The sequence below is a fragment of the Piliocolobus tephrosceles genome, chromosome 4, assembly GCF_002776525.5.
Source record: "Piliocolobus tephrosceles isolate RC106 chromosome 4, ASM277652v3, whole genome shotgun sequence".
Taxonomy (NCBI): domain Eukaryota; kingdom Metazoa; phylum Chordata; class Mammalia; order Primates; family Cercopithecidae; genus Piliocolobus; species Piliocolobus tephrosceles.
In genome coordinates, this window is record NC_045437.1 from 55,543,047 (window position 1) to 55,567,660 (window position 24,614).

Below are 24,614 nucleotides of genomic sequence, written 5' to 3' on the forward strand. Positions count from 1 at the left end.
ATGCTGTAGAATTTCCAGGTTTAAAACCCCTGGTTAACAGTCTTTATTTTTCCATTTGCAATCTGATATTTGGCACTAAGTGAACATCAAATGCAACTGGATGTTAATTGCTATGACTTGAAAAGTGCTAAGGTTAAAATCAGCGAATCCTTCTAATTTACCTGAAAATTACAAGTGAATGTACTATCTCTTAGAGTTGAGATATGTGTGTTTATATTTCAAAATAAATTTCCTGGTAAGAAGTTTATTGTATTGCTTTAACTATCTGAATTTATATTTTCTAAATTACACTGCAGTTTGAAACTACCATATCTCTCCCAAAGTCAAACCTTAATTAACATCGACACTTCATAAAAGTGTCAGAAACTCATAACACCATTCAATTACTGTCTTATACAGTTCCCTATAGTTTCTTCCAAGTTGTTTTTGTCTTCTCAATTAGTTTAAGCTCATGGAGATCAGGCATTGTTATTTCCTTTAGCCACATCTATCATGGTGTTAACTCTATCAACAGTATGCAAAATGTTTACTGAGTAATCATCTGTCAGATAAAGATTGTTATATTTGTTTTATTATTATCATTGAATTTTATCTTGTTTTAACATTTTCAAGTTGGAGAACCTTCTCTGTACTTAAGTGAACCAATAAGTCACTTATTCCTTCAATAAACACTTATTAAATCCCTATATTTCATATAATTTAAAATGACCATGATGAATCCAGCTATACCACTTCTGCTTAACATCCTCTTCAGATGAAGTACAAATGGAAACCTTAAATATTTGGTTTGCTTACTTACATTCTACAGTCCTAAGATAAGTTACAGAAATAAGTAACCAAACCGCCTCTGGCACCTGCTAGCATTTCAATCATACACATTTAATTTATTTACTGGCTATTTTGATATTAAAGATGACAAAACTTCAACACTGAGAAACATTTTACACATTTTACGTTGGCCATCGTCATTGTCTCAAAGACCAGTAGCCCAATATGCATTTTGATGGAGAGTGCCCAATATGCATTTTGATGGAGAGTGACTTGACAGTGAAAAATGAATCTTTTCAACTTTATCCATTCAAATGAAGATTTATTAATTTAATAAAAGTAATGCAATGGATATTGCTTTTAGGGCAAATGCTTAGGAAAAGCAAACATCAAAGTTCACCATAACATCATTAATAACCACACTTTTTAAAAAATCTAGCAATGTATGGAGACATTCACTGAAATTACTTCTGCCATCATTCTCATTTTTTATTTCCTTATTGTGTTTTATTTTTTTACAGCACTTACTATTCTAATATTTTTTGTTTTTTAATTATCTGTTTCTACCAGAATATGACTTCCAGAGAACAGAATTTGAATTTTTTATTGCTAAGCTTCCATTGCCTAGATATTGACTGACTTATATTAAGTTTAGATCAACAAATATTTGCTGAGATGATGTGTTAAATAAATGTAATGATGTGAAAAAATGATTGATAATAAAAGCTTCATTCTTATAACTAAGACAAATAAGTCAAAATTAAGAATATTATCGATATTTCTACAGAGATTTAAACAAATATTAAACATATCCCAGGATAACATTTCAAAATGCTTGTGTTTTACACTAATGGTTTAAGTTTCTATTGCATATTGAGCTCATGAGAGATAATAGGATTTACCACACACATTACTTAGTTTTCAGAAAGGATATAGGACAGTCAGCAAGTTACCATGCTTGTATATACCAGAGCAATACTTCTGATTACTCAGTCACTTGGGAGATATGTGGTCACAAGAGATGAAGTTGAGTGAGGGCACAGCTCTCAGTTCAGGTAAGTCTTCAACTCTAGGATCCCTTGACTTTTACACCTAGAGTATCACATAGCCCTCTTAGGTATACATGACGATCAGCTGGTCAGGCAGCCCTCCTAGAGATCTGTGTCTAGCTCCTATCTCTGGTACTGGTATATCCCATCAATATCAGTTATTCATTACTTTATAAATAAGCTCAACAAGGGTTAGGTGTTTGGTCCAGTTGATAGTCCTTATTCAAATGCTCATTTATCCTAGTTCTCACATAAATGTTTTCATGAGAAAACATTAAATCTAAGAGAATTGTAAGATAATTCAACTAAGATTAAAATTTTTCTTTTCTTTTTTTCTTTTCTTTTTTTTTTTTTTTAAGACGGTCACCCAGGCTGGAGTGCAGTGGCGCAATCTTGGCTCACTGCAAGCTCTGCCTCCCGGGTTCACGCCGTTCTCCTGCCTCAGCCTCCTGAGTAGCTGGGACCACAGGAGCTTGCCACCACGCCCAGCTAATTTTTTGTACGTTTTTTGTTTTAAGTAGAGACGGGGTTTCATCGTGTTAGCTAGGATGGTCTTTATCTCCTGAAATCATGATCCGCCAGCCTCGGCCTCCCAAAGTTCTGGCATTACAGGCATGAGCCCCCGTGCCCGGCCTAAGATTCAAATCTTTAGCATCCCTTGGATTTAGATAAAAGTCATAGAACTAGCTGTTAACCCTGTCCTTTTATACTTTTATGTAGGTGCAAAATTAGAAAAAAAAATAGGTATTTAAAAAACATTTGCATTCAAAATTTTTCTAAGACTTCATATGGAAAGCAGTATTTTCAAAATTAGATTTTAAACCAAGAATATTATTTAATGTTTAAAAATTAAGTATTTAGAAGATCATAAAATGTCTTCAAAATTAAAGCTAAAGTACAGGTCTAGTGCCTGATAGTTGTTTTATTTTTAAATTTTTATTATACTTTATGTTCTAGGCTACATGTGTACAATGTGCAGGTTTGTTACATATGTATATGTGTGCCATGTTGGTGTGCTGCACCCATTAAGTCGTCATTTACACTAAGTATATCACCTAATGCTATCCCTCCCCTGTCCCCCAACCCTGCAACAGGCCCCAGTGTGTGATGTTCCCCTTCCTGTGTCCAAGTGTTCTCATTGTTCAGTTCCCACCTATGAGTGAGAATATGCAGTGTTTATTTTTCTGTTCTTGCGATAGTTTCCTGAGAATGATGGTTTCCAGCTGCATCCATGTCCCTACAAAGGAAATGAACTCATCCTTTTTTATGGCTACATAGTATTTCGTGGTGGATATGTGCCATATATATATATATATATTTTTTAATTATACTTTAAGTTCTAGGGTACATGTGCATAACGTGCAGGTTTGTTACATAAGTATACTTGTGCCATGTTGGTGTGCTGCACCCATCAACTCGTCAGCACCCATCAATTCATCATGTATATCATGTATAACTCGCCAATGCAATCCCTCCCCCCTCCCCATGATAGGCCCCAGTGTGTGATGTTCCCCTTTCCGAGTCCAAGTGATCTCATTGTTCAGTTCCCACCTATGAGTGAGAACATGCGGTGTTTGGTTTTCTCTTCTTGTGATAGTTTGCGAAGAATGATGCTTTCCAGCTGCATCCATGTCCCTACAAAGGACACAAACTCATCCTTTTTTATGGCTGCATAGTATTCCATGGTGTATATGTGCCACATTTTCTTAATCCAGTCTGTCACTGATGGACATTTGGGTTGATTCCAAGTCTTTGCTATTGTGAATAGTGCCGCAATAAACATACGTGTGCATGTGTCTTTGTAGTAGCATAATTTATAATCCTTTGGGTATATACCCAGTAGTGGGATGGCTGGGTCATATGGTACATCTAGTTCTAGATCCTCGAGGAATTGCCATACTGTTTTCCATAATGGTTGAACTAGTTTACAATCCCACCAACAGTATAAAAGTGTTCCTATTTCTCCACATCCTCTCCAACATCTATTGTTTCATGATTTTTTAATGATTGCCGTTCTAACTGGTGTGAGATGGTATCTCATTGTGGTTTTGATTTGCATTTCTCTGATGGCGAGTGATGATGAGCATTTTTTCATGTGTCTGTTGGCTGTATGAATGTCTTCTTTTGAGAAATGTCTGTTCATATCCTTTGCCCACTTTTTGATGGGGTTGTTTGTTTTTTTCTTGTATATTTGTTTGAGTTCTTTGTAGATTCTGGATATTAGCCCTTTGTCAGATGAGTAGATTGCAAAAATGTTCTCCCATTCTGTAGGTTACCTGTTCACTCTGATGGTAGTTTCTTTTGCTGTGCAGAAGCTCTTTAGTTTAATCATATCCCATTTGTCAATTTTGGCTTTTGCTGCCGTTGCTTTTGGTATTTTAGGCATGAAGTCCTTGCCCATGCCTATGTCCTGAATGGTACTACCTAGATTTTCTTCTAGGGTTTTTATGGTATTAGGTCTAACATTTAAGTCTCTAATCCATCTTGAATTAATTTTCGTATAAGGAGTAAGGAAAGGATCCAGTTTCAGCTTTCTACTTATGGCTAGCCATTTTTCCCAGCACCATTTATTAAATAGGGAATCCTTTCCCCATTTCTTGTTTCTCTCAGGTTTGTCAAAGATCAGATGGCTGTAGATGTGTGGTATTATTTCTGAGGACTCTGTTCTGTTCCATTGGTCTATATCTCTGTTTTGGTACCAGTACCATGCTGTTTTGGTTACTGTAGCCTTGTAGTATAGTTTGAAGTCAGGTAGCGTGACGCCTCCGGCTTTGTTCTTTTGACTTAGGATTGTCTTGGCAATGTGGGCTCCTTTTTGGTTCCATATGAACTTTAAAGCAGTTTTTTCCAATTCTGTGAAGAAACTCATTGGTAGCTTGATGGGGATGGCATTCAATCTATAAATAACCTTGGGCAGTATGGCCATTTTCACGATATTGATTCTTCCTATCCATGATCATGGTATGTTCTTCCATTTGTTTGTGTCCTCTTTTATTTCACTGAGCAGTGGTTTGTAGTTCTCCTTGAAGAGGTCCTTTACATCCCTTGTAAGTTGGATTCCTAGGTATTTTATTCTCTTTGAAGCAATTGTGAATGGAAGTTCATTCATGATTTGGCTCTCTGTTTGTCTGTTACTGCTGTATAAGAATGCTCGTGATTTTTGCACATTAATTTTGTATCCTGAGATGTGCTGACATTGCTTATCAGCTTAAGGAGATTTTGGGCTGAGACAATGGGGTTTTCTAAGTATACAATCATGTCATCTGCAAACAGGGACAATTTGACTTCTTCTTTTCCTAACTGGATACCCTTGATTTCTTTCTCTTGCCTGATTGCCCTAGCCAGAACTTCCAACACTATGTTGAATAGGAGTGGTGAGAGAGGGCATCCCTGTCTTTGCCAGTTTTCAAAGGGAATTTTTCCAGTTTTTGCCCATTCAGTATGATATTAGCTGTGAGTTTGTCATAAATAGCTCTTATTATTTTGAGGTACGTTCCATCAATACCGAATTTATTGAGCGTTTTTAGCATGAAGGGCTGTTGAATTTTGTCAAAAGCCTTTTCTGCATCTATTGAGATAATCATGTGGTTCTTGTCTTTGGTTCTGTTTATATGCTGGATTACATTTATTGATTTGTGAATGTTGAACCAGCCTTGCATCCCAGGGATGAAGCCCACTTGATCATGGTGGATAAGCTTTTTGATGTGCTGCTGAATCCGATTTGCCAGTATTTTATTAAAGATTTTGCATCGATGTTCATCAGGGATATTGGCCTAAATTCTCTTTTTTTGTTATGTCTCTGCCAGGCTTTGGTATCAGGATGATGTTGGCCTCATAAAATGAGTTAGGGAGGATTCCCTCTTGTTCTATTGATTGGAATAGTTTCAGAAGGAATGGTACCAGCTCCTCCTTGTACCTCTGGTAGAATTCAGCTGTGAATCCATCTGGTCCTGGGCTTTTTTTGGTGGGTAGGCTATTAATTGTTGCCTCAATTTCAGAGCCTGCTATTGGTCTATTCAGGGATTCAACTTCTTCCTGGTTTAGTCGGGAGAGTGTACGTGTCCAGGAAATTATCCGTTTCTTCTAGATTTTCTAGTTGATTTGCGTAGAGGTGTTTATAGTATTCTCTGATGGTAGTTTGTATTTCTGTGGGGTCGGTGGTGATATCCCCTTTATCATTTTTTATTGCATCTATTTGATTCCTCTCTCTTTTCTTCTTTATTAGTCTTGCTAGCGGTCTGTCAATTTTGTTGATCTTTTCAAAAAACCAACTCCTGGATTCATTGATTTTTTGGAGGGTTTTTTGTGTCTCTATCTCCTTCAGTTCTGCTCTGATCTTAGTTATTTCTTGCCTTCTGCTAGCTATTGAGTGTGTTTGCTCTTGCCTCTCTAGTTCTTTTAATTGTGAGGTTAGAGTGTCAATCTTAGATCTTTCCTGCTTTCTCTTGTGGGCATTTAGTGCTGTAAATTTCCCTCTACACACTGCTTTAAATGTGTCCCAAAGATTCTGGTATGTTGTATCTTTGTTCTCATTGGTTTCAAAGAACATCTTTATTTCTACTTTCATTTTGTTATGTACCCAGTAGTCATTCAGGAGCAGGTTGTTCAGTTTCCATGTAGTTGAGCGGTTTTGATTGAGTTTCTTAGTCCTGAGTTCTAGTTTGATTGCACTGTGGTCTGAGAGACAGTTTGATATAATTTCTGTTCTTTTACATTTGCTGAGGAGTGCTTTACTTCCAATTATGTGGTCGATTTTGGAATAAGTGTGATGTGGTGCTGAGAAGAATATATATTCTGTTGATTTGGGGTGGAGAGTTCTATAGATGTCTATTAGGTCCGCTTGGTGCAGAGATGAGTTCAATTCCTGGATATCATTGTTAACTTTCTGTCTCATTGATCTGTCTAATGTTGACAGTGGAGTGTTGAAGTCTCCCATTATTATTGTATGGGAGTCTAAGTCTCTTTGTAAGTCTCTAAGGACTTGCTTTATGAATCTGGGTGCTCCTGTATTAGGTGCATATATATTTAGGATAGTTAGCTCTTCCTGTTGAATTGATCCCTTTACCATTATGTAATGGCCTTCTTTGTCTCTTTTGATCTTTGATGGTTTAAAGTCTATTTTATCAGAGACTAGGATTGCAACCCCTGCTTTTTTTTGTTCTCCATTTGCTTGGTAGATCTTCCTCCATCCCTTTATTTTGAGCCTATGTATGTCTCTGCATGTGAGATGGGTCTCCTGAATACAGCAGACTGATGAGTCTTGACGCTTTATCCAGTTTGCCAGTCTGTGTCTTTTAATTGGAGCATTTAGTCCATTAACATTTAAGGTTAATATTGTTATGTGTGAACTTGATCCTGCCATTATGATATTAACTGGTTATTTTGCTCGTTAGATGATGCAGTTTCTTCCTAGCCTCAATGGTCTTTACATTTTGGCATGTTTTTGCAATGGCTGGTACCGGTTGTTCCTTTCCATGTTTAGGGCTTCCTTCAGGGTCTCTTGTAAGGTAGGCCTGTTGGTGACAAAATCTCTAAGCATTTGCTTATCTGTAAAGGATTTTATTTCTCCTTCACTTATGAAACTTAGTTTGGCTGGATATGAAATTCTGGGTTTAAAATTCTTTTCTTTAAGAACGTTGAATATTGGCCCCCACTCTCTTCTGGCTTGGAGAGTTTCTGCCGAGAGGTCTGCTGTTAGTCTGATGGGCTTCCCTTTGTGGGTAACCCGAGCTTTCTCTCTGGCTGCCCTTAAGATTTTTTCCTTCATTTCAACTTTGGTGAATCTGGCAATTATGTGTCTTGGAGTTGCTCTTCTGGAGGAGTATCTTTGTGGTGTTCTCTGTATTTCCTGAATTTGAATGTTGGCCTGCCCGACTAGGTTGGGGAAGTTCTCCTGGATGATATCCTGAAGAGTGTTTTCCAACTTGGTTCCATTTTCCCCTCTCACTTTCAGGCACCCCAATCAGACACAGATTTGTTCTTTTTACATAATCCCATACTTCTTGCAGGCTTTGTTCATTTCTTTTTCTTCTTTTTTCTTTAGGTTTCTCTTCTCGCTCCATTTCATTCATTTGATCCTCAATCGCTGATACTCTTTCTTCCAGTTGATCAAGTCAGTTACTGAAGTTTGTGCATTTGTCACGTATTTCTCATGTCATGGTTTTCATCTCTGTCATTTCGTTTATGATCTTCTCTGCATTAATTAGTCTAGCTGTCAATTCTTCCACTCTTTTTTCAAGATTTTTAGTTTCTTTGCGCTGGGTACGTACTTTCTCCTTTAGCTCTGAGAAGTTTGATGGACTGAAGCCTTCTTCTCTCATTTCATCAAAGTCATTCTCTGACCAGCTTTGTTCCGTTGCTGGCGATGAGCTGCGCTCCTTTGCAGGGGGAGATGCGCTCTTATTTTTTGAATTTCCAGCTTTTCTTCCCTGCTTCTTCCCCATCTTTGTGGTTTTATCTGCCTCTGGTCTTTGATGATGGTGATGTACTGATGGGGTTTTGGTATAGGTGTTCTTCCTGTTTGATAGTTTTCCTTCTAATAGTCGGGACCTTCAGCTGTAGGTCTGTTGGAGATTGCTTGAGGTCCACTCCAGACCCTATTTGCCTGGGTATCAGCAGCAGAGGTTGCAGAAGATAGAATATTGCTGAACAGCGAGTGTACCTGTCTGATTCTTACTTTGGAAGCTTCCTCTCAGGGGTGTACTCCACCCTGTGAGGTGTGGGGTGTCAGACTGCCCCTAGTGGGGGATGTCTCCCAGTTAGGCTACTCAGGGGTCAGGGACCCACTTGAGCAGGCAGTCTGTCCCTTCTCAGATCTCAACCTCCGTGTTGGGAGATCCACTGCTCTCTTCAAAGCTGTCAGACAGAGTCGTTCGCATCTGCACAGGACTCTGCTGCTTCCCCTGTTATTTTTTAGCTCTGCCCTGTCCCCAGAGGCGGAGTCTACAGAGACAGGCAGGATTCCTTGAGCTGCTGTGAGCTCCACCCAGTTATAGCTTCCCAGTGGCTTTGTCTACCTACTTAAGCCTCAGCAGTGGCGTGCGCCCCTCCCCCAGCCTCGCTGCTGCCTTGCCCTTAGATTGCTGCAAACTGCTATGTTAGCAAGGAGGGAGGCTCCGTGGGCGTGGGACCCTCCCGGCCAGGTGTGGGGTATATTCTCCTGGTGTGCCCGTTCACTTACAGCGCAGTATTGGGGTGGGAGTTACCCGATTTTCCAGGTGTTGTGTGTCTCAGTTCCCCTGGCTTGCAAAAGGGATTCCCTTCCCCCTTGCGCTTCCCAGGTGAAGCGATGCCTCGCCCTGCTTCAGCTCTCGCTGGTCGGGCTGCAGCAGCTGACCAGCACTGATTGCCCGGCACTCCCTAGTGAGATGACCCCAGTACCTCAGTTGAAAATGCAGAAATCACCAGTCTTCTGTGTAGCTCGCGCTGGGAGTTGGAGACTGGAGCTGTTCCTATTCGGCCATCTTGCTCCGCCTACCTCCTCTGTGCCACATTTTCTTAATCCAGTCCATCATTGAAGGACATTTGGGTTCATTCCAAGTCTTTGCTATTGTGAATAGTGCTGCAATAAACGTATGTGTGCATGCCCAAGAGTTTTTATAAGCAAAAATTAGAAGGAAATGCAAATATATATGGAAACAAAATTGAACAGAAACTTTTTTACCAAAAACTTTAAACAAATATTAATAGAAATGAAAATGAATAATAAAAAACCAAAACAAGATTAGACTGTGTTGTTATTAGCAACAGAAAGTAACAAAGCATAAAACAAAACCTAAAATGCTAGGAAGAATATTATGTTCCAGACAACTAAAGAGCTGAAAGAAACTATACCTGATAGCCAGAGTGAGATTATTAATCACATAGGTATCATTATGTTTGGTTATGTCTAAAGAGAAACTCATATATAATGATGACAATAAATTATGCCAGGTGAACTGTCAATTAAAATGTCCTTGATAACAAAAGGGAGATTGGAAGTGAAATGATGATTGGAATGGAAAAAGAATCTGTGAAGGACTTTATAAAATGAGATGAACTATTTTAATTGGAATTTTAAAATGTTTCTATAGTTTTCACAGAGGAAGAATAAAATTCAAGGATCACAACTAGATTTAATCTACAATCTTTCTCTAATATGCTGTTTTCAATAATTCACATTAAGAGTTAGGTTTTGAAATGTGTGATATGCTTAAATTGGAATTCTTTTTTTATTACTTTATGGAAGGTCTGTATTTCTCTGAGAACTTTTATTTCATCACTATTTATTAATGTCATGAGTATAACCTATGGCCTCTGAAAAGCCCAATACTTTTCCTTATTTTTAAAAATCATATCCATATATTTTCTGCATGACCTATTGAGGTGAAGAAAATATTAAATACAAAAAGTCAGAATGACTGCTGTTCTCCATAGTACATAGAGGTATTTCCCACATCTTCCCTTTACTCTCCTGAATTTGTGATTAGAAACATCAGCTTTCACAAGACTTGCTCCTGAGTTGTCTAACCTTGACAGACAATAGGTATGCAAAGAAGGAAAAGACTTTCAGATATCTACAATCTCACCACAGGCTACAGTCAAGTTTTGTTCACCATTAAAGATAACTCCACAGGACATAAAGAAAGCCTTAAGTAATGTAAATAATCTGATAAATTTACCATGGTTTTATCAACCATGTGGATAATTAAGTCTCCAAAATTATTTGGAAAATATTTAATCGAAAAAAATGATATCTCCTAGAAGGCAAACAGACACTATTGTTGCTGAAGCAAAGAGAAGGCAAATGTCAGAAATATAGAATTTCTCAGCATATTTTTTGCCTTAAAAAAAGCGAAGGGAACATCTTATTTGACAACATTTAAGAAATGTTCACATGCATGATAAAGTTAAATATAAGAATAGAATGGAATTAATTGAATCTGAGGATGTATAGTGAAGAATCTCAGCTTTGGGAGGAAAAGCTGGTAACCTCTAATGACTTCCATTCATTAAGGATAAAGAGATAATAATCACAAAAGCTATTACATTTTACTGAATAGATACTCTTTGCCTCACCTAGGGTTAGAAACTTTTTAGACTTCTATTAATTAACTCTTAGGAAATTTCTGTGAACTATGAATTAGTATCTAAATATTATAGATGAGAAAATAAAAACATAGCTCAAGTAACATGCTCTGAATCACCTGATTAGAGAGTGACACACGCAGAATTTTTTTGACTTCTGTTCAACTCAAAGACTACTCTCTCCACCACTTCATAAGAGCCTCTTACTCCAAGAGAATAAATAGAACTATTTTTTTCATAAAAGATGTACATAAAGTTTTGTCTCAGTGTTTCAATTTTGTGTGTGTGTGTGTGTGTGTTTATAATGTCTAGTCTTAGTAAAAACATAACAAACTATCCTTAGGAGAGTATTATTTAGATATTTCTTAGTGAAGACAACACATGTCAATGTAATTTTCTTCTCTATTGAGACTCTTAAGGGAGAGACAAGCATTCCTCATTTTTGACTTGTTTTGGTATGAATCAAGTTTCATAAACCTTTGGAAGATGATGTAAGCTGAATTTACCCTTCGACCTAAAAAATAATCTTGCATTAAAAAAATCCAAACTAATATTGCATCAATTTACTACCTGAAGAAAATTCCAGCCATACACAGAGAAGGGCAACCCACAGAGAACTCAGAGGTCTCCCTGAATTAATGGGGTGGAGATTCATGAAGGCCAAGGCAGATCAAATTTACAGGGCAGGGTAACAGTGAAGATAAAGTTTCATAGAGAGAGAACTCTAGAGGCCATAGATCTCAGAGGGTCCCTCGCAGGTATTCTGCTGAGTTCTAATCAACATATATATGTGAAGAAACTACCTAAGGCTGAGGAAGAACATCCAAAAGAATTGAAGAAAAAAAATCGCTTAAGCCTGAGAATAGCATTATGTCCACCAGTAAGAGCAGAAACCCTCAAAATACATAGAACATAAAGTAAAATACTGAGAAGAGCTTTGCCTCCTAAAATAGAACAAAATTAGCCTGAGGATAAATATTGCTCTCATTTTGCTTAAAATATTTTAAAAGCAAGACCTGAAAGGATGAAACTGTTTCCAGATAACTGTATTCCAGACTGAAGCTCGGTAATATTTATATGAACAGCAAATATCCAGGACTCAACATGCTAAAACTAACAATCTCTGTATCAAATGAAAAAAATTAGCAGGAATGCAAAGTAGCAGAAAAAAAAACACCACCTGAAATATCAAAAAAAATTAAAACTGGTACAGAAATGATACAGATAATAAAATTTGTAGGTAAGCCATTAAAAATAATTGAATAAATTATGTAGACACATTTAAGATATAAGAATAGACCCAAATTGAAATTCTAGAGATGAAAACTATACTGTCTAGGTTGAGATTAACAGCAAACTAGACACTGCAAAAGAAAATATTGGCAGACTTGAAAATATAACAATAGAAACTATTCAAAATGAAATATGGAGAGGGAAAAAGAGAACTAAAATGTTAACAAAGTTTACATGAACCTTAGGAAAACATACAATGGTGTAATAATTAATGTAATAAAAATTTCCAAGGGAGAAGAGAATAGAAAAAAATTAAGTTCCATGCAACTGACATGATTTCATTCTTTTTAATGGCTGAATAATATTTCACTGTGTACATGTACCACATTTTCCTTATTCATTCATCAATTAGTGAACACTTAGGTTGATTCCACATTTTGGCTATTGTGCATAGTGCTGTAATAAACACCAGAGTGCAGATATCTCTCCAATATACTGATTTCTTTTCTTCTGCATATATACCCAGCAGTGAGACTGCTGGATCATATGGTAGTACTAGTTTTAGTTTTTTGAGGCACCTCCATACTGTTCTCCATAGAGGCTGTACTAACTAACATTTGCACTAAAAACATACAAAGGCTCCCCTTTTGCCATACCCTTGCCAGCATTTATTATTGCTTGCCTTTTGGATAAATGCCATTTTTACTGGGGTGAAATAATATGTCATTGTAGTTTTAATTTGCATTTCCCTCAGTAGTAGTGATGCTGAGCATTTTCCTATACCATATTGGCCATTTGTATGTCTCCTTTTGAGAAATGTCTACTCAGATCTTTGCCCACTTTTAAATCAGATTTTTTTGTTTTTCTTCCTATTAGTTGTTTAGTTCCATATATATTCTGGTTATTAATTGTTGTCAAATGGATAGTTTGCAAATATGTGCTCCCATGGATGTAACTGGGAGAAATTATGTTAAGTGAAATAAGCCAGGCACAGAAAGATAAATATTACATGTTCTCACGAATAGGTGGGAGCTAAAAATAATTAAACTTATGAAAATAGAGAGTAGAATGGTTGTTATTAGAAGCTGGGAAGGGTGATGGGAAGGCAAGGAATAAAGAGTGGATGGTTAATGGGTACAAAAGTACATTTAGATAGAAGGAATAAGGTCTAGTTTTTGGTAGCACAATAACATGGCTATAGTTAACCATAATTTATTGTATGTATCAAAATAACTACAGGAGTGGAATTGGAATGTTTATAACACAAAGAAATAATAAATGCTTGAGGTGATAGATACACCAAATCCTGATTTGATTGTTACACATTGTGTGCTTGTATCAAAATATTACCTGTACCCCATAAATATGTAGAACTAGTATGTATCTATAATAATTAAAAGTTTTTAAACTAAAAAAATTAAGAACTGACACAAAAATAGTCAAAAATTTTCCAAATTTGATGAAATGTCTAAAGTCAGAGATCCAAAAAGCTCATGAACCACAAGCAAAATAAACATAAATTTAAAAATACATCAGAACATTAGCAAATTGTTTAACTAGTGGCAAACAGAAATGTAGAGCAACATCATTAAAGTTCTGAAATAAAGAAAAAACCCTGTAATTCTAGAATACTTTATGAAAATGTCTTTAACAAATACAGGCAAAGTAGTTTTTCTGATATATGATAACTTAAGGAATGCAGTGTTCAATATCTGAAAGAATTTATCATAGACATGCACTACAAAAAATTTTGAAGAAGTTTTACAAGCAGATGGGAAATGACACCAAATGAAAAGCTGGATCTGGAGGCAGAATACCAAACTCCACTGATAGCCCTCACTGCAAGGACACCAAGTTAACAACAATCTATACAGAAAAACAAACAAAAACACCTTCATAAGAACAAAAGTCAGGTGAGCACTCATAGTACTTGGTTTTAACTTTATATCCCTGAAAGAGGCACTGAAGACACAGAAAAAAAAAAAAAAAATCCTGAGTTGCTGACACCACTCCCCGCTATCACCTCTCCCTGACGCCCCCCTTCCCCGCCAGCTCCCCCTCCCTGCCAGTCCCCCTCCCCGCCGGCCCCCCTTCCCCGCCGGCCCCCCTTCCCTGCCATCTCCCCCTCCCCGACAGCCACCTCCCCGCCAGTCCCCCTCCCGCCTCGCCCTGAGCCCCAGGCAGCAGCTGCAGGATGCGGAGAGCATCTCTGAGTATTGGGGGAGGGAGAACACAGCAACTGGGAGGAATTGAACTCAGTGCTGTCCTGTTAGAGCAGAAAGAAAAACGGGACCAACCTCAGCTGATGTTGCCCACAGAGGGAGTATTTAAATCAATCCCAGCCAGAGGGAAATTGCAGATCCCAGAGGGTCAGAATTTGAATTCCTGCAGACCTCACCACAGAGGGCTCAGTGCTGTGTGTCTCCAAGTAAACTGGAAAGGCAATCTAGGCCATAAGGACTGCAACTCTCAGGCAAAGTCTTAGTGCTGAACTAGGCCCATTGACAGTGGACTGGGGAGGGGACGTGACCTGCCAATGAAGCATGCCTATGGGAACTGGAAAATAGCCTCAAAAAAGCAAATCTAAAAGTTATTGGCCCTAAAGAGGAAGTAGAGAAAGAGATAGGACAGAGATAGGGCTATATACCATTACTGGGTATATACCCAAAGGAATATAATTATTCTACCATAAAGACACATGCACGCATATGTTTTTCACATCACTATTCACAGTAGAAAAGACGTGGAATTAACCTAAATGCCCATCAGCGGTAGATTGCATAAAGAAAATGTAGTACATACACACCATGAAAGAATGAGATTGTGTCTTTTGCAGCAACATGAATGGAGGTGGAGGTCATTATCCTAAGGAAACTAAACAGGAACAGAAAACCAAATACCACACTATCTCGTTTATAAGTGAGAGGTAAACATTGAGTACATATGGTCACAAAGAAAGGAACAAGAGACACCGGGACCTACTTGAGGGTGGAGGCTGGGAGGAGGGTGAGCAGAACCACTTGAACCTGGGAATTGGAGGTTGTAGTGAGCCGAGATTGCTCCATTGCACTCCAGCCTGCCAGCCTCCTAATGAACAGCATGAGCACTTTCCTCTAAACGTATGAGCCAAAAGCCTAGTGCTTATGAATTTGTGATAATAGAATACTTTCTTTACTTAAACTGTAGTAGCATAAGGACATGAATCTCTATCAGTCTGAATGCCAGAAAGTAGCCCCTATTAATTTGTCTTTTAGTTATTTGTGGTAGTTCTAAAGGAAGTGTATTGCAGTGTGCCCCCAAAGCAGCCATAACATACCAAGAGTGTCACATTGTGACTCAGAAAGCAGGATCTAACAGGCTACAGTGGCAAAATGTGAGAATTAAAATGGCAGGAGTGGTGTTAGCTCTTCTCTCTAAAACATTCTTTCATTAATAAACAATATAAACATGTTGTTTGTTATCTTTCAGAATGTGAACATATTCCATCATTATCAAATAACAGCTTGTAAATTTTTAGGGGTATTTCTAAAAAGTGTGACTTATGGAACAAGTTATTTCAGTAATTTCTCTCAACTGAGCAATTGGCAGCAGTACTATAAAATACTTTTAAGAGTAGAATTAGCGTCTGTTTCATGTCAGGAATTTGATTGCTCTAAAGCACATACGAAATCAGGCCATTATTTTCTAAATGTAATGAACCATCAGAGGGTTCTCAGAATTGAGTGTGGATATGGTGGCCAAACAAGCGTTGACACACAAAAATTACTGCTTCTGATGCTTCTTATTATCTGTATATTATTGATTTCTACTTTTATTTATAAAACTGTGTCCAATACAGATGTTACCAAAACGCAGTTATAATTACCCTTTCTTATTACCTACAAGACACCTATACATCAGGAATGGCTTCATCTCTGTATGTGACTTGAACAGAGCTTGAAATGCACATGTATGTGCCTGGGGGACAGTTGCAGACAGAACGTGTAGTCCCTAGAGTCAAACATCTAGGACTTATTAGTTGTGTGGTCTTACCCAAGTTAATAACCTCCATATTTCAAATTTCTGATTTGACAAATGAATCTAAACATAGTACCTACTTTAAAAATTTCAGTGAGGTGATAAACTATAAAAGGACATCTTTTTGGTCAATATGTGTGAACATTTTTTCAATGTGATATACCCTTGTACATCATTAAGCTCTTCCTGACATTAATACAGGAAAGTTCATAATATCATTTATTATATTAATGATTTTACTATCATTACGATTTTATCATAAAATGAGTAAAACATGGGATACCTCATTAAGAATTTACATTTAGTGTATCCACTCCAAACTTGACATCCCAACATAAGTCTTTTGACAATTTACTGAAGAGAAAAATTGTAGTTGTAGTTATACATAAATACCTACTAAAATCCTTTTACCCATTCACATGTCAAAGTCCTTATAACTCCCCAGAAGTCTCTCTTCTCTCACTCTTTGTTCCAGAACATTTTACAAAATCCTCATCTATTTTTTTGTTCCTGTATTACTGTAATTTTTCCCCCTTCCAACAACTGCTTCAGTGATATTTTGTTTAGGATTTTTGCATTTATGTTTATGAAAGCAATTGATCTGTGATTTTCCTTTCTTTAATATCCTTGTCAATTTTTAACATGAAGCTTATACTGTCTACATAAAATGAGTTAATTGTTTCCACTTTATTCCCTGAAAGAGTTTGTTTGAACTGTTTTCTTTCTACAGTATTTGAAAGTTTTCACTGGAAGCCTTCGAAGCCAGTCATCTATTATGTGAAAAGTCTTTGATTACATAGTCAGCATTTTAATTTAGAATAATAATAATTGTAATTTTATTCCATTTTAAAAATTTATTCTTTTGTGTCTTTTGGTAAATTGTGTGTGTGTTTGTAGGAATTTGTCCATTTCATCAAAGTTTTCAAATTTTGTCATAAAGTTGTTCATTATCTTTGATTGTCTAGTGGAACCTCTTTTTATTTCCTATATGTGTAATTATTAAACCTCTTTTTATATCGTGTAGTTTTTTTGATTTTTGTTTTGTTTTGCTTTAATCCATATCACAATCTCAGTTTCTTAATGAGATTGTTTAGTTCATTTATATTCAGTTATTAATACACAGAACATATTTTAGAGAGATTAGAATGGTGGTATATTGGATTAGCAAATACTAAAAGAAAAGCATGCATTTTGGGAAAAACATAATTCCTTTTGGAAAAGGTAAACTACTCAAATTGAATTTGCTTTAACATACTCATGTAAAAAAGAGGCAATCTTTAAAGAAAACTTATTAGAAAAATACATCAATATGTTCTCAAATATTTATTTCAGATTCTCTAGAACAAAGAAGTGTGAGATAGTTAAGTTCCAAGACTATCAGGTATGACATGTCTCCTCAGTTTGAAATATTTTTTTTTTTTTTCTCAGAGGTTCGTTATAGTCTTCAAGGTAGCTTTTGCATTTGGAACCCTATTGGTCAAATTATTTTAAACTAAGATGTCTTCCTTATCATAAATAGTACTATCTAGTTTATGTTAGTGCTATAGAGCTTTGATGCATGGTAATATGAACTAATGAATACCAAGACCCTTTCCCTAGTCAAAACCTTGGCAATAAACTTCAGAAATTCAGTAAGAATCCTGAATTATCCCTTTTTACCTTCTCCTATCACTCCACCTACCAACCAACAGACATACACACAGGCACATTATGACTTTTTTCCCCATCTTTGAGTAAAACTATTCTTTCAAATTCTAAGGAACCATCTGTGGCTATGACTGACCACTTGCTGTTGCTTTGCTACATTAAAACCTTATGGTTGAATCTCTTTGTTCTCTTCAGTGCTTTAGTGGTATTATGAAAATTAACCATCTCATTTATAGATAACTCCTAGTACCCTTTATTTGTTATTTTCTTTTAAATTCAAAATTATTATTTTGTGGTGTGTTTTCATACTCTCAAAACATTTGCTGTTTAGCCCTGAGTAAATTTACTATTGGCTCAAGACAATCTTCTAAAATGTATAGTAATTACATTTATATAATATAATATAATTTATTCTAAATCTATACATATTTTTATTACATTGCATATGCTATTTTGGCCTTGATGGTCTTCTCATTAAAGAGTGAAACAAACCACTGAATATGCTGTGTGCATGAAAGCCGTATTTTGTAAAAGCTTTTCTTCGTGTGTGTGATCAAACTGTTTCTTGTTCGTGTTGGAACCAGAATGCTAGTGGGGTTTTCATAGCCTTTCAGTGTTGTTCACCCTCAAAACTATTATGTTATTTTATCTGAGTCAATAGGCACCATTTTAGTGCCATATAATAAGCTATAGTTATACCAAACTGCTGACTGGAAATTACAACAGAAGTAGAGTAAGCTTTGTGACCTCTTTTCCTCTACAATGAATAACTACATTTTAGTATCCGCTGCTATCTGCCTAACATATATCACTAATACTAATCATTATCTAATGCTTCCAAAATTGCTTCAACACCATATATATTTAATATTTATCATGTAATATTTTAGACTGTGTACGAATTTAATTAAAATGATTGTAGATTTTTGTTCCACTGTAAAATTAGCTACAATGTGATTGAACTTTATGAAATGAAAACAGAAATCATAGTTCATGCCACAACCTATTTTATATTTGCAAATTGCTAAGTCTTAGGAAAAGTGTAACTAATTTTTATTTTATATGCAATGAAAATATATTTTTATTGAGCTAACCGCATTCCTTTATAAACTTTTCTTTTTACTGCTCTTGCCTATGTTAACTGTCAAGGCTTAGCTAGAGTCCTGTGATTGCCAGCCTTGAACCTGAGTCAGAGAAGGCATGGAATTCTTACAGGAGAAGATTTTGATAAAGAAAAAAATGTGGAGTTGAAGTAGCCTCTCCACCACCTTAAGTGGATTCTGAGGCCAGCTTCATTAATCAGCTTTCTACTAGCCATTGCCCCAATGTTTTCCTTGCCTACAGAGCCTTGATGTTTAGAGAAATGCAGTGTGCTTAACCATAGAAGAAGAGTCATAATTTGGTCTATTGAGTTTTCAAGATAATATCATTTTATTTATTTATTTTTTTGGACAGAGTCTTCACTCGGTCACCCAGGCTGGAGTGCAGTGGCACGATCTCAGCTCACTGTAACCTCCGCCTCCCGGGTTAAGCAGTTCTCTGCCTCAGCCTCCCTAGTAGCTGGGATTATGGGTGCCCACCACCACGCCTGACTACTTTTTGTATTTTTAGTGCAGGTGGGATTTCACCATCTTGGCCAGAGTGGTTTTGAACTCTTGTCCTCATGAGGACAAGTGCTGGGATTACAGGCGTGAGCCACTGTGCTTAGCCTGATAATCTCATTTTAATTTCTACATTCTGCAGTCTCTTTTGCAGTAAGTGCTCTAAATGTCAGTTACTCACATGGATGTATTTGCTTTTTTTTTCCACTGCAGTGCCCCAGCCTGTGTTGTAGTGGTCAAAGCAGTCTTGGTTATCTGATCCTGGCTTCCTAATCACTGGGTCACACCTCAGGTGTGTCTTCCTAAACTCAGTAGTTAGTGTAGTATTCTCATGTAGCCCAATTTTCCTGATTCTGGCCACATCATGCCCTGGGTGCACACATTCAGCTAAGTACTTTTAGGAATCATTGAAGGTCTAGGTTGGAATTCACTCCACCAGTTGTTTCCAGGACTTTGTAAGCATCTAATTCCTGTATTAAATCTTTTCTGCTTAAAGTAACTAGAGAGGCTTCTATTTCTTACACTGAACTTGGACATAGCTACATACTTGTGTTTGAAGGTAGACTTGGCTATGTGACACAAGAGTTGCCAAGGTTATTGGAAGTTTGTACAAATTGTTTTCAGATTAAGAATATGGAAGTATGAAAAATAGTAGCTTAAACTGCCCTGTTCCTTCCTTCCTCCTCTTCTTTCCTCCCTTTGATCTTCATTAGAAGTTTTAGAGTTATAACAGCCATCCTGCAACCATGAGATGATTGGATGAATAAGAACCAAAGGCCTCAGTTTGCTGTGGTCCCAGCTGTGTTGGTGTGCTTTATTATGTTAGGGATAGTAGAGAAGGATGAAAAAAGCCTGAATCGTTGATGATATTAATGTTAGTAGGCTGCTAACAAAGCTCTGGACTGCCATTGTTAGTTAAGTTTCTTGTCACTTGCTGGAAAGATAATTTCTAATTAATAAAATAGAACTGCCTACTCTCTGATGGTGATAGATCAAAAATAAAGGCAGTCTGAACTTTCGTAATGGAGCAGATGCTGTCAATGCTCTGCCATAGCTCTCAGACTTACATTCCACAATGCTCCAGCCACCTCCTGTGGGCAGTGTTAGGATCTCTGTGTGCTTGAGGGCTTTTCTTGGAATTTTACAAAACTTCCGTCTAACTCTTAGAAATGGCAAGAAATTGATACTCCCTGAGAGTATCTCCCTACCAGTGACTCTCAGACATTGCTGTACAAGTACATCAACTTTCTGGTTCCTTTGGCAGAACATTTTGAAGCATGTATTTTACACAGTTCCCAGGCTTTCTCACTATATTAGCCAATTTAATATCTTATCTTTTACAGATTGTCTCCTTTCTCTGCAACTCCTAAATTAAATAATTGTACTTCATTTTTTGTCTTAGCATTTGCTTTTGAGGGGGATCCAAGCTGAGATACCTGACTTGAAATCATATGGTATATCAGACCAAAATCAGATATAAAAGACCAAATTAAAAAGGGTCTTCAACTTCAGTCAAAAGTCAGTGCACAGAATGCTGTGGAAGCCTCTGTGATTTCATCTGACTATAGCTTTTACAAAGACACAGGCCCTTTAATTTTGTGATATTATTCCAATAGTGATTATATATTGACTATACCCATCATATAAGTTCTGTTGGCTACTGTATTAGTCAATACTCTCCAAAGAAATAGAAAATGCATATATATATATGTGTGTGTGTGTATATATATATACACACACATGCACATACACTTATATAATCATAGATTATATACATGCCTAATTTATATATAAATTACCAACACATATTACCTATACACATATTATCTATCAGTCATATGACCTATTTTAAATATTTCATAAAATCCCAGTTTACCAAAAAATGAAAAAAACTTGAACAAAAGATTTACTTGAGGCAAACATGACAGTATTCCATTTTATTCTTTCTGTCCCTTTCTCTCTATATATGTATATATGTACATATCTATATATATGTATGTATACTTATATATAACAAATACACACACACACACACACACACACACACACACACAAATTTATTTTTAAGGAATTGGCTCAAAGTATTGTGAAAGCTTGGTAAGTTTAAAATCAGATGAGGTAAGCCAGCAGGCTGGACATCCAGGGAAGAGCTGCAGCTAAATTCCAAAGACCATCTTTTGGAACAATCCCTTATTGCTCAGGGAAGGTCAGTCGTTGTTCTATTAAGACCAACTGATTAGATGAGGCCCACCTGCATTAAGATGGGCAATTGGCTTTACTCAGAGCCTACCAATTTATATGTTACTCTCATCCATAAAACAACCAAACAGAAACATCTAGAAAAATGATAGGGTAAATATTTTGGTAGAGTGGCTCAGCCAAGTTGACACATAAAATTAACTATCACAGATACTTTTTTACTAGTTTTATCTCTAGGTGTTAACATTACAATCCACTGGCCTGACTCTACCACTGCTTCTAAAGACAGCTTAATTTTATTTCAATTAGACTATTTTCCCATGTGTTAAATGTCTTTAATCAAAGATATCTTCCATTTCCATGAACTCAAACAACATGGCTTTTTACATCCGTATGTGCAGACAGAATGAGCAAATTTCTTTGTGACATGTTTTAAAATTAAACTTTGGCATTCACCTCCATTTCCTCTTTAAAGAACTCATGAATTATGGGATAAGCATAAAACATTTTGCTCTTACAAGAAACATTACTTTTTTTTTTTGACAGAAAGGCCCAAGGTAGAAAGTAAATTTAAAAATCCAATTTAGAGAGAGAAAATGCAGTAAACTCTGTGATTTTTTTATTGGTGGAAACTGTTTCATAAACAACCAAGCAGGTTTCAATGCATGAATCTTTCATCAAAACAAAAACAATAGAACTAATTACCTTATTGCAGACCAGTTTTTCACAAATAGCAATTTCATGTCAGTGAATTTTACTTCATGACAAATGTCTGGTTTTCTACTATAAAATTTACAAGGAACTCCCCTTCAATTAGTGAAAAACAGAGACTGTAAGTTTTGGGAAAATAATCTTCCTGGGGGAAATTATATTTTAAATAACTATTCATTAAGTACTGCCAAGAATGTGATCTATACAACTTAGATTGCAAGAAGAATTATCAATAAAAAATAGTTGATATTTAATTTCAAGAAGAATTATCAAGAAAAAATAGTTGATCACCAAATCAGAAACTTATAGAGAATAAAACCCATTATTTAGTCATCTGAGGACCCCTACTTACCATAATGATACCTTGTAGGCGTTAGGTTGTTAATAACCAAATATTTATTTTAAAAATAAATGCTCAATAAGTTTTTGTTTCTGTACTCACAGAATTTATAATCCAGCTGAATTAGGGAGGCATACTGCTGTAAATTAGCTGAAACCACTATGCCTATGCATGACCAAAGGGTCCTTGTGGGCAGCTATTGATAGCTGTCAACAGTTTAAAATAAGTAAAAGTTAAAATAAAATTATGCCTCAGGACAAATTTGGCCACAGATACCAACACATGTTATCTATCAACCATATCACCTATTTAAAAATTTTGATAAAAATCACAGTTTACCAGAAAAAGGAAAAAAGACTTGAATGAAAGATTCACTTGAGACAAATGTGACACTATTCCATTATTAGATCTGGCTAAACCTACTAAGTCAAGTCATTAGGAAAATTCTGAATCAATGCTGGAAAAGAAATACATAAGAATCAACACTAGGGTGGCACGCTCAAAGGTGTAAGAGAAAGATACAGTGTTTGCTATATTCTCATTACTGTTTAGGGAAAGACTAGAATTCTCTCTAAAATATGTTAGCCAATCTACACATCTTGAAAACCACTAATGAGAATCCATCACTAGTGAACACTTTACAGATGCTAATTTTTCCAACAAAATCCTATTTCTAGCATATTATGCTGATGAGTGAACTATTCTGATAGTCTCCAGTAAAAGTGATAACTGAAGAATCTATATATAACAGCTGCCTCAGGAATGTGTTTAGAGCATTTTCTGCTGAATTCCTGATAAGGCCGACTGAATGTTCCAAGTGTGGCTTCCACCTACATATATAATAACACATTGTCTATACTGAAGTATTTCAGATAAATTCAGGCATCATATATATTACATGAGTGCAGATAAATACAATTAGCTAACACATACTGAATGCTTCTTGTGTGCTGAGAGATTATTCTAAATAGTTCCCATGAGTTATCTCAAATAACTCCAAAGCAACAGTCAATTATTTCATTGCTAAAAAACGAAGTTGAGGCTGTAATAAATAAGATTACATACTAAGGTAAGGAACCTGTAGTGTGGGGTTAGAACACATGATGTTAGTCCTACCTCCATACCCTCAGCTACTATGCAATACTGACTCTCAAATGACTGAATACAGAATAGTAACCTTACAGGCTAAATTGTGAATGCTACTAGGTCTAGATAAGAAGGCCCACGTAGAAGGACTGGGCAAGAGTGCTCATCCTCCTGGATTCAAGTTCTGCTCAATAAATACACACAGTCAGTTACAAGTAAACTGAGATTACCTATAACAGTAGGTCCTTTTACGTATACCTATACTCCTACATACACTATTTATTCAAAACTTCCAAAAGGAGAACAATCCTCTTCATTATTACATAGTCAGCCTTGACTTACAAACCCAGCCTCCCAGGGCCTATGCAGTTTATAAAATATCTAGTCAAATACCATGATCTAAGCAACTTGAACCACTAGATTAATATTACAAATGGCAAGTTGAAAGAGGCATGAATGGTTTTAATGACAGTTGAATATGATTGGGTAGTGGAGAAAGCTCAGTAGATTATATCAGGAAAGAGTAAGCTAAAGATAATTACTTTCATGAAACAGCAAATTTAGCTTTGAATAGCTTTGGAGCTAAGGCAAAAATAGAAATTCTATAAGATTATTAATAAGAATCATTCAAGCATATAGGGAAGTTACTTTTTCTCTAATACCACTCACTAAGAGAGATTTGTTAACTGAATTCTTCTAAAAGGGACACTAAGCAGAATAATCCACAACAAATACAAAATTATTCAAAAAAAAAAAAAAAATGGAAATAATCCCAGGTCTATTTTCTTTACATTTTCCCATCTCTTTATTTAATTAGAGAGTGTGAATTCTGGATTAAGACATAGATTGCTCCTAGAATGTGGCTTGAATTAACCATAACATCTGTTTCCATGGCCT